Here is a 9,797-nt window from a genome sequence, read left to right as displayed (position 1 = left end):
GCCCAATAAGGGCAGACACTGAACGTTGAGGCCTAGAGAGCTTAGAAAAGCCTGACTAGAGTTAGGTCAAGGAGAGAGTCTTTGTCAATGTCCAGTCATCTCAGTACCATTTGTTGAAATGACTCTTTTTTCCCCATTAAATGAGCTTGGAACCTTGCCAAAAATCAATTGACCACAGATGCCATAGATGTATGAATTTGTAGTAGGTTTTGAAATCAGGTGATCTCTGAGAGGTGTATTACCTGAGTGATCTTGTTATATGAATTTTAGGAACGCAACTGGAATTTTAGGAATGCAATTGGAATTTTAGGAAGGCAATTGGAATTTTGATAGAGATTATTTTGAATCTGTAGACCTACTTGGGGATTATTGCCAAAAGTTATTATTACAAATATTTTGTAATGTTCTTGTTATTATTCTATCCGTAAATGGAATTCATTGATCATATAATTTCTCCTCAAATATAATTTCATAAGGGATCAATATAATGCTCGAACTATATTACAAAGCAGAATAAAAGGAAATAGGCGTTTCGATACGTAAATGTCCAGACATGACTATATAAGAAGGCTTAATGAAATAATTAAGATACTTGCATCTTAATGTAGAATCACAGTAAATGTGACAGCTATGAGCACAGAGTAATACAGGTGTGTTGTATAGTAAGTCGAATATTCTGCATGGTGCTGACACAGGTGATACGGTTTTCTGAAAAGGGGAAAAACTCTGCTAAAGTTCAGAATGTAACACAGTCAAATATTCCTTTCATATACACGATAATTAGTATTCTTGGAAAATTCAGAGTATATTAAAAATGTGCAAAAAATATTTGTGTTTATTTGTAAAATGAGGTTTTTTTCTAGGCTCAGATAACTATAAACAGATTTTCTACCCACATATGATAGGACATTTGAAAGTTGTGTGGGGTGAGGGACAAGACTTCATCAGGTGTGAATGTCCCCGTGTAGCAGACGTCTTAGGTCTTCGGTCTCCGTGAATTAAAATGTCAGTCATGTTGCCCGTTGTGACAATCAACAACGCCTTCACACATTTTCAAAACACTGAGAGGGCAGTACTGTCCTCTTTGAGAACCTGGGTATAGGGGAAAGAGCACTGAACTAGGAGTTGAGATGAACGGGGGAGGTGCTCACTCTGGCCCAAGTCAATTTGCTGCTCTGGGTTTCATTTTCCTCATCTGAAAAATGGTCTCTGGGATCTTGAAGGTCTATTCAATGATTCCTTGTAGGCTGATATCATCTTTCTTATTGCTAGTTGAAAAAGTATAGCTGCTAAAAGCTATGTCTCCATCTGCTGGCTGATGAACATGTCATAAATGTCAACAAAAGATTTTTGATCTTTTCAGGGTAGAAGTTGTCATCTTTTAGAGTTTATAAACCATACACAAAATGTTGACCAATTAAAAAAGTAGACAGCCTATATTTCAAATCTTGGTTATCACTTTCATTTCCCCAGGTCCTTTATAAATATATGTATCACAACAAAGTCTCCATCTTCTCATCATCTAAATTAACTTTAGAAAAGCAGGTCCTATTTCAAATGAAACTGACATATTGTGCTGGTCAAGGACTTCTGATTGGAATTATCTGGCTCATTCCCTCAGGTGTCTCTAGTGTATAATTATCTCCAAAGATGGAATTTTCTGTTGGAGTTAACAGAATTTTGAGAAATATTCAGCAGAGCATTAATCTTTTAATAGCTAAGCCATGAAAAATCTCTGTCATATATATCTTACATACTCTTTTTTTGTTTTTTAATTTTTAATTTTATTTCCCCCCAAAGCCCCAGTAGATAGTTGTAAGTCATAGATGCACATCCTTCTAGTTGCTGTATGTGGGACGCGGCCTCAGCATGGCCGGAGAAGTGGTGCGGCCGTGCGCGCCCAGGATCCGAACCCGGGCTGCCAGCAGCGGAGCGTGCGCACTTAACCGCTAAGCCACGGGGCCGGCCTTACATACTCTTTAATACTAACCTTATCCTACCTTCCTATGGTGATTTTCCCTCCTGCTCAAATTTACCTAATTATTACTATTACTATTATTGTTGTTGTTTGTATTTTTGTAACTTACTTTAAATGCTTTTTGGAACAACACAGGTTCTATATTATTTTAAAACTATTTAAAAATTATAGTTATACATGCAAGGTAAAAAGGAAGAAAAGGCAGAAAGAATAGAAGTAGGACTGAAGGAAAAATGAAAGTCTTTCCTCCCTCCTTCCCAGGTCCACATACAGAGACAAGCACTGTTCATAGTTTCTGGTTGTAATTCTTTTTTTTTTTTTGTGAGGAAGATCAGCCCTGAGCTAACATCCATGCTAATCCTCCTCTTTTTGCTGAGGAAGACCAGCTGTGAACTAACATCTATTGCCAATCCTCCTCCTTTTTTTTTTCCCCCCAAAGCCCCAGTAGATAGTTGTATGTCATAGTTGCACATCCTTCTAGTTGCTGTATGTGGGACGCGGCCTCAGCATGGCCGGAGAAGCGGTGCGTCAGTGCGCGCCCGGGATCGGAACTCCGGCCACCAGTAGCGGAGCGCACGCACTTAACCGCTAAACCACGGGGCCGGCCCTGGTTGTAATTCTTTAGTTCATTATAACATTAAATAAAATCCTTTCACTTTTGTATCCTGACTTACGGACTTTAGACTGCATTTTTTACTTCCTGGTATATAAGTGATTTATTACACTTGTAATACATCCCCCGACTCTCCCTATTTACTTCCCTATAGTTCTCATTGGCTTTTATTTCTACTTCTCCTTGTGGCTACCTTTTTGTCTTTAAATATTATATTAAGTCATCTATTTCTTAAATTATGAATGTTGGATTGTATCTATTGATTTTCCTCTTTGAAAATCAGAAAATTAATGCATTTATTCTTTTTATCTCCCCCCAATTTTTGCTAGTTATAGTACTACTATAGCACTATAAAGTACTACAAAGTACTTACTTTGTCAAGACATAATATTTATACCGCTTGTCTACTTAAATCTAAATCTCCTCTTTTCTCCAGCAAGCCATGTGTGTTTCTGCCTCAGGGCTGTTGCACTGGCTCTTCATGGCTCACTCCCTCATTTCACTCAGGTCTCAGCTCAGATGCCACCTCCCCAGAGGGCCTTTCCCTCACCAACTTATCTGAAAGAGCAACTTTCCCTCCACCCCATTCACTCTCTGTTCTCCTACTCTATTTAATTTTCTTCATAGCGTTCATCATGATTTAACATCACATATTTAAGTGTTTACTGTGTGTTTCCCACTAGAAGGTAAGTCCATGTGGGTAGTTTTGTTGTGTTCACTGAATATTCCCAATGCCAAGAACAGTTCCCGGCTAATAAGTGCTCAAGCAACATTTGTTGAATGAATGAATAAATCCTAAAAGAAGAAAATCAAAGAAGTAGTGTCATAAAAGCTGTGAATATGCAAATATTATTATTATAGAACCAAATAGTGTGTTGGAACGAATAAAAAAAGGAAAATATAACCCTATGTCATTAACATTTTGTCAAAGGAGACTCTTCCAAATATCAATGTGTACAATATCCTCTTTTATTTTATTTCCAATATCATTAATTGTATTGTACTGTACTTTGATTTCCAACTGCTACTCCCAGGTCAGCTTCCTTTTTTGGATTTATTTTGAGAATCTCTTCAAAAATTTCTCACGTAGGGAGATAGACTTTTTGAATATCTCTCTGTCTGAAGATATATTTATTTTGCCTTCATGTTTGATTGATTCCTTAGCTAAGTATAGAATTTTAGGTTGTAACACTTTTCTCCTCGATCTTAGAAGGCATTGCTCCAATGTCTTCCAGCATTTGGTGACGAGAAATCTGAAATCAGTCAGATTTGGATGCTTGGCAAGCACCATGGCTTTCACTTCCCCTTTGGAAGATTTTTGGATTTCTGAAATTTCATCAGAATCTGTGGACTTTTCTACTTAGTCCTGCTTGATAGTTGGCAAGTCGTATTTTTCTTCAGTTAGAGGAAATTTTCTATTACTTATTTCCCCACTCTCTCGCCTTAGTTCTCTCCTTCTTTACATGGACACATCCTCCCTCTGCTGTCTGTCTGATTTCTGTTCTGGGAGGCTGCCTCTACTTTGTCCTCCCAGTTACTCGGCCTTCAGCTAATCCACTTTATCGTGATTCCAATCCATTACGTTATTTGGGCAATCACTAGCTCTGTTGTCTGACTAATCCCTTTCACTGCAGGTTTTTTGTGTGATGGATGCACTGTCCTCTGAGTAGACTAATTAGGACAATTTGAAATTCTCTTCTGTTTCTGGAGTTATCTATGTCTCTTGTGGGGTCCATTGTTTGGTTTGTTCATCTTGGTCCTTCTCTTCCACGCTGCTGCACTGTCGTTCCTCCTGTCTGGTGAGCCCTGACATTCGCTGAGATGTAGGAGCCAAGGCCTCAGTTGGTTAGTCCAGGCCACAGTGGGTGCGGGCTTCTTAAGTACTGATGTTCTCTGTTCCCCAGCTGGCCTCTCCCTAAGGGAAGAGCTAGCTGCTTCTGAGTAAGTGGTGGAGCTTGCCTTCCAGCATGCCTCACTGAAAGCTGTGTGGGTGAGGAGCCAGCAGGCAGGCTGGGGAACCCCACAATCACCAAATTAATGAGGGCTGTACTTTGGATGGAACAGGTTCTGTGTGTTTTTCTCCTAGAACAGCTGCCTTTCCCTCCTCCCTGCCCACCTCTGCTGTGGAGCATTGAAGTGAGCTCAGGCTCTGCTCTCCTGCACCCAAGCTTGAAGCACTGCTCTGGGGGCCCTCCTGAGGCCACGTGCCCACTTTCTTTAGAGAGCTGTTCACCAGCTTTATCCCGAGGGCAAAAGCACTTGGATCAGAGCCTAGTGCTTTACAATGTGCTCAACAAACATTTGTTGAATGAAAAAATAATGGGAAATGAGGGGGAAGGGAACCAACCGTCCCTGTAATTCCAAGCATGCCTCTGTAATGAGTTACCCTAAGATGCCTCCCTGGCCCAGCCCTGTTTTTTGTATTTGTTGACCTCAAGTTTGCCCATTGCCAAGATTTCCTTTACTGCATATGGTATATTGAGCTAAGTACAATTTCCTTTTCTTTTTCTCTATCAATGTGATCCCACCTGCTCACTCTCTCCTACAATTCCATAATTCAGTGAGACCTTGGGAGGGAAAGTAGATGCATGTGTTCAGTCTGCCATATTAAACCAGAAATAGATATGAAACTATAGCTACTAAAAAATTGTATTTTAAAACATTTGCTGAACCCTCACAAGATGGAAAGTAGAAAAAATTAGCACAGATTTTTCTATTTATTATATATTGATATTTCATTTGGAAATTAGGAAGATAATGTTAATGGAATACTTGCTCAAAAATTAGTGGGAAATGAGTTAAAGATTTTTTTGCCTAAGTTTTTAAAAGAATCATAAAATTTTAATATAGTAATATAGTATAGAATGTAAACTGGTGCAGCCACCATGGAAAACAGTATGGAGATTCCTCAAAAAATTAAGGATAGAACTACCATATGATCCAGCTATTCCAGTGCTGGGTATTTATCCAAAGAATATGAAAACACCAATGCATAAAGATACATGCACCCCTGTGTTCACTGCAGCATTATTTACAATAGCCAAGACTTGGAAGTAACCTAAGTGCCTGTCAAGGGACGAATGGATAAAGAAGATGTGGTATATATACACAATGGAATACTACTCAGCCATAAGAAATAATGAAATCCAGCCATTTGTGACAACATGGATGGACATTAGGGTATTATCCTAAGCGAAGTAAGTCAGAGGGAGAAGGTCAAATACTGTATGATCTCACTCATAAGTAGAAGACAAAAACAACAAACAAACACATAGAGACAGAGATTGGACTGGTGGCTAGAGAGAGGAGAAGGGCAAAAGGGATGATTAGGCACATGTGTGTGGTGATGGATTGTAATTAGCCTTTGGGTGGTGAACATGATGTAATTTATTTAGAAATAGAAGTACAGTGATGTACACTTGAAATTTATACTATGTTATATTTTATTTTTATTTATTTTTTTGTGAGGAAGATCAGCCCTGAGCTAACATCCATGCCAATCCTCCTCTTTTTGGTGAGGAAGACTGGCCCTGAGCTAACATCCGTGCCGATCTTGCTCCACTTTATATGGGACACCGCCACAGCATGGCCTGACAAGCGGTGTGTCAGTGCGTGCCGGGGATCCGAACCTGGGCTGCCAGCAGCGGAGCATGCGCACTTAACCACTACGCCATGGGGCCGGCCCCTATACAATGTTATAAACCAATGTCACCACAATAAAGAAAAATATGTATATATATGTGTGTGTGTATATCTATACATATCAGTGTTTATGTTTACATGTGTGTATATAGCTATATACATGTGTATATATATGCACACGTATAGATAGATATAGATCTATACACACATATAAACAATTATTATAAAAAAAAATTAGAAATCACAGCAAATTGTTAACAACAGTTATTTTAGGAGGTTTAGGATTAATACAATGGTGACTGAGAAGCACTAGCATCATGAAATTTATTCCAAGTAAGAAAGACTAATTATATATAATTACATATAGGTTTAATTTGAAAAAATACATACTAGGGGACTTCCAGTTTCAGTCCTTATATGTGAAGAGTTTGGAAGTTGTCACTAATGTCCTTGTAAGAAAAAAGCTGAACAAACTGAAAATCAATGACTATAATGACTTTTCTTAGAGCCATTGGAAAATTGAGGTTGCAGAGCAAACTGTCATCTCAGAATCCGGAGAGACGCGAGAACACAGAGAATCACAGATGAGATCAGCTTACCTGGTACAGAAGCTGCTGCAGCCATAAACTGGTAGGAAGACTCAAATGGTAACTGATGAATTGCTAGAGGATGGGTGTGGACTAGCATTAGAATAACTCCTAGGGGCTGTAGTCTTATAAAGGCCTCCACACTTTAGTGGGTTTTACTTTCAGGAACCCCACTAGGTTCTAATTATGAAGATCCAAGAAGAAACACTTATGTTTCCGGCAAGGGGAGGGGAAAAGTAACCATTTTGAAATATGCCCAGAGTGTTCTCCATAACAAAGGTGTGTTCAGCAGGAGAAAAGACTTTGTCAGAGCCTTATCTGACTTGGGAGAAGGGACATTACCCAAATCCAGCTCCCTCTAGCCTTCCTGTCTCACCTAAAGTGGAAAAATGCTGAGAAACACTTGTGAAAGTCACAGCCCAGGGACACAGGCCCACTAAAAGACTGAGATTTTATCATAGGATTATAGAACATTTCCTGTCTCACCATTATCTCACCACATCAACAGGGCTACAGTATAGTAACAGTGGATTACAGCTGAAAGAGCTGCAAGGTGCGGATTCTATTTAAGAAGGAGTTTTTGGGGAATCACAAAGACAACAGGGGAGACAAGAACAAGGACGCTCAAGGAAACGAAAGCCTCTGACATCTTCAGCTACAGAAAATACGAAACACAGTCCAACTCCTAGGCAGATTAACACAAAACCTCATACACATGATGTCTAGCTTTCAACAAAAAGTTACAAGGTATACCAAGTTTTTAGGCAAGAAAAAACACCATCTGAAGAGGCAAAGAAAGCATCAGAACCAGATTCAGGTATGGCACAGATGTTAGAATTTAAAGTAACCATGATTACTGTAAAAGTTTCTAATGGAAAAAGTAGCTAACATGCAAGAACAGACAGGTAATGTAAGCAAAGAGATGAAAACACTAAGAAACAATAAAAAAGAACTGCTAGAAAAAAACACATTGTAACAAAAATAAAGAATGCCTTTAATGGGCTCATCAGTAGACCAGACACAATCAAGAATCAGTGAGCTTGAAGATATGTTACAGAAACTTCCCAAACTGAAATGCAAAGAGAAATAATAATAAAAAAACAAAACAACCCCCCCCCCCCAGAATAGACTATCCTAAAATTGTGGGACAATTTCAAAAGGTGTAACACATATGTACTTGGAATACCAGAGGAAGAAAGGGAGAACAGAGCAGAAGCAATACTTAAAGTAATAATGGCCAAGAATTTTCCAAAACTAATGACAGACACCAAACCACAGAGCCAGGAAATTCAGAGAACAAGCAGGATAAATACTATAAAAACTACACCTAAGCATATCATATTCAAACTGCAGAAAACCAAAGATGAAGATAAAATCATGAAAGAAGCCAGAGGAGAAAAACAAGAATAAGAATTACATTGGCTTTCTCATCAGAATCCAAGAAAGCAAGAAGAGAGTGGAGTGAAATACTTAAAGTGTTGAAAGAAAAATATCTACCAATTTAGAATTCTATATCCAGTGAAATCATCCTGCAAAAGTGAAAGAGAAATAAAGACTTTCTCAGACAAACAAAAACTAAGAGAATTCATTGCCAGCAGACTTGTCTTACAAAAAATGTTAAAAGAAGTTACCTACGAAGAAGAAAAATTATACAGGTCAGGAACTTGGGTGTACATAAAGAAAGGAAGAGCACGGGGGAAGGAATAAATTAACGTAAAATATAACCATTATATTTCTTACTCTCAGTTGACTGATAACTCTTTGTTCAAAGTAATAATAGTAACAGTGAATGGGGTGATTATAGCATATGGCAAAGTGAAATGAGAGAAAGCAACATTATAAGGGACAGCACAAAGGAACTGGGAATACTCTATTATACAGTACCTGTACTACCCATGAAACAGTACAGTGTTATTTGAAAGTGGACTTAGTTATTAATGTATATTGTAAATTTTAGGATATCACTAAAAGAATTTTAAAAAGTAGTAAAAAAATTGATATGCTAAGAGAGGAGAGAAAATGGAATCATATACAATGCTAAATTAAAACCAGAGAAGGCAGAAAGAGAGGGGAGAAAAAAGGAACAAAGAACAAATGCAACAAATAAAAAACAGATATTAATCCCACAATATCAATAATATCAATAATCAATTTAAATGTGAATGATCTAAATATACCAATTAAAAAACAGATATTGTCAGAGTGGATCACTTTTTTTTTTTAATTTTATTTATTTATTTTTTTCCCCCAAAGCCCCAGTAGATAGTTGTATGTCATAGATTCACATCCTTCTAGTTGCTGTACGTGGGACGCGGCCTCAGCATGGCTGGAGAAGTGGTGCGTCGGTGCGCGCCCGGGATCTGAACCCAGGCCGCCAGCAGCGGAGCGCGTGCACTTAACCACTAAGCCATGGGGCCAGCCCCAAGAAATCCACTTTAAATATAAAGACATAGGTTAGAAGTAAAGTGATGGAGAAAGATATACCATGCTAACACCAACGAAAAGAAACCTAGAGGAGCTATATTAATTTCAGACAAGTGGACTTCAGAGGAAGGAGAATGACCAGAGATAAAGAGGAGCATTACGTAGTGATAAAGGGGTCAATTCTTCAAGAAGACATAACAGTCTTAAACATCTATGCACCCAACAACAATGTGTGAAAATATGTGAGGCAAAAACTGACAGAAATGCAAGGAGAAATAGACAAATCCACTATTATTGTTGGAGACTTCAACACTCCTCTTTCAGGAATGACTAGATCTAGAAGGCAGAAAATCAGTAGGGATATAGTAGACCTGAACAGCACCATCAATCAACTTGGTCTAATTGAAATTTATAGAATGTTTTATCTAACGAGAGCAGAATACATATTCTTCTCAAGCTCATGTGGAACATTCACCAAGATAAGCCACATTCTGGGCCATAAAACACTTGAAGGAATTAAAAAAAAGAGAGATCATACAAAAGTATGTTCTCT

This window comes from Ceratotherium simum, chromosome 1 (genome assembly GCF_057802395.1).
Source record: "Ceratotherium simum simum isolate JZ-2026a chromosome 1, ASM5780239v1, whole genome shotgun sequence".
Lineage (NCBI taxonomy): Eukaryota > Metazoa > Chordata > Mammalia > Perissodactyla > Rhinocerotidae > Ceratotherium > Ceratotherium simum.
This window is presented reverse-complemented; position numbering follows the sequence as displayed.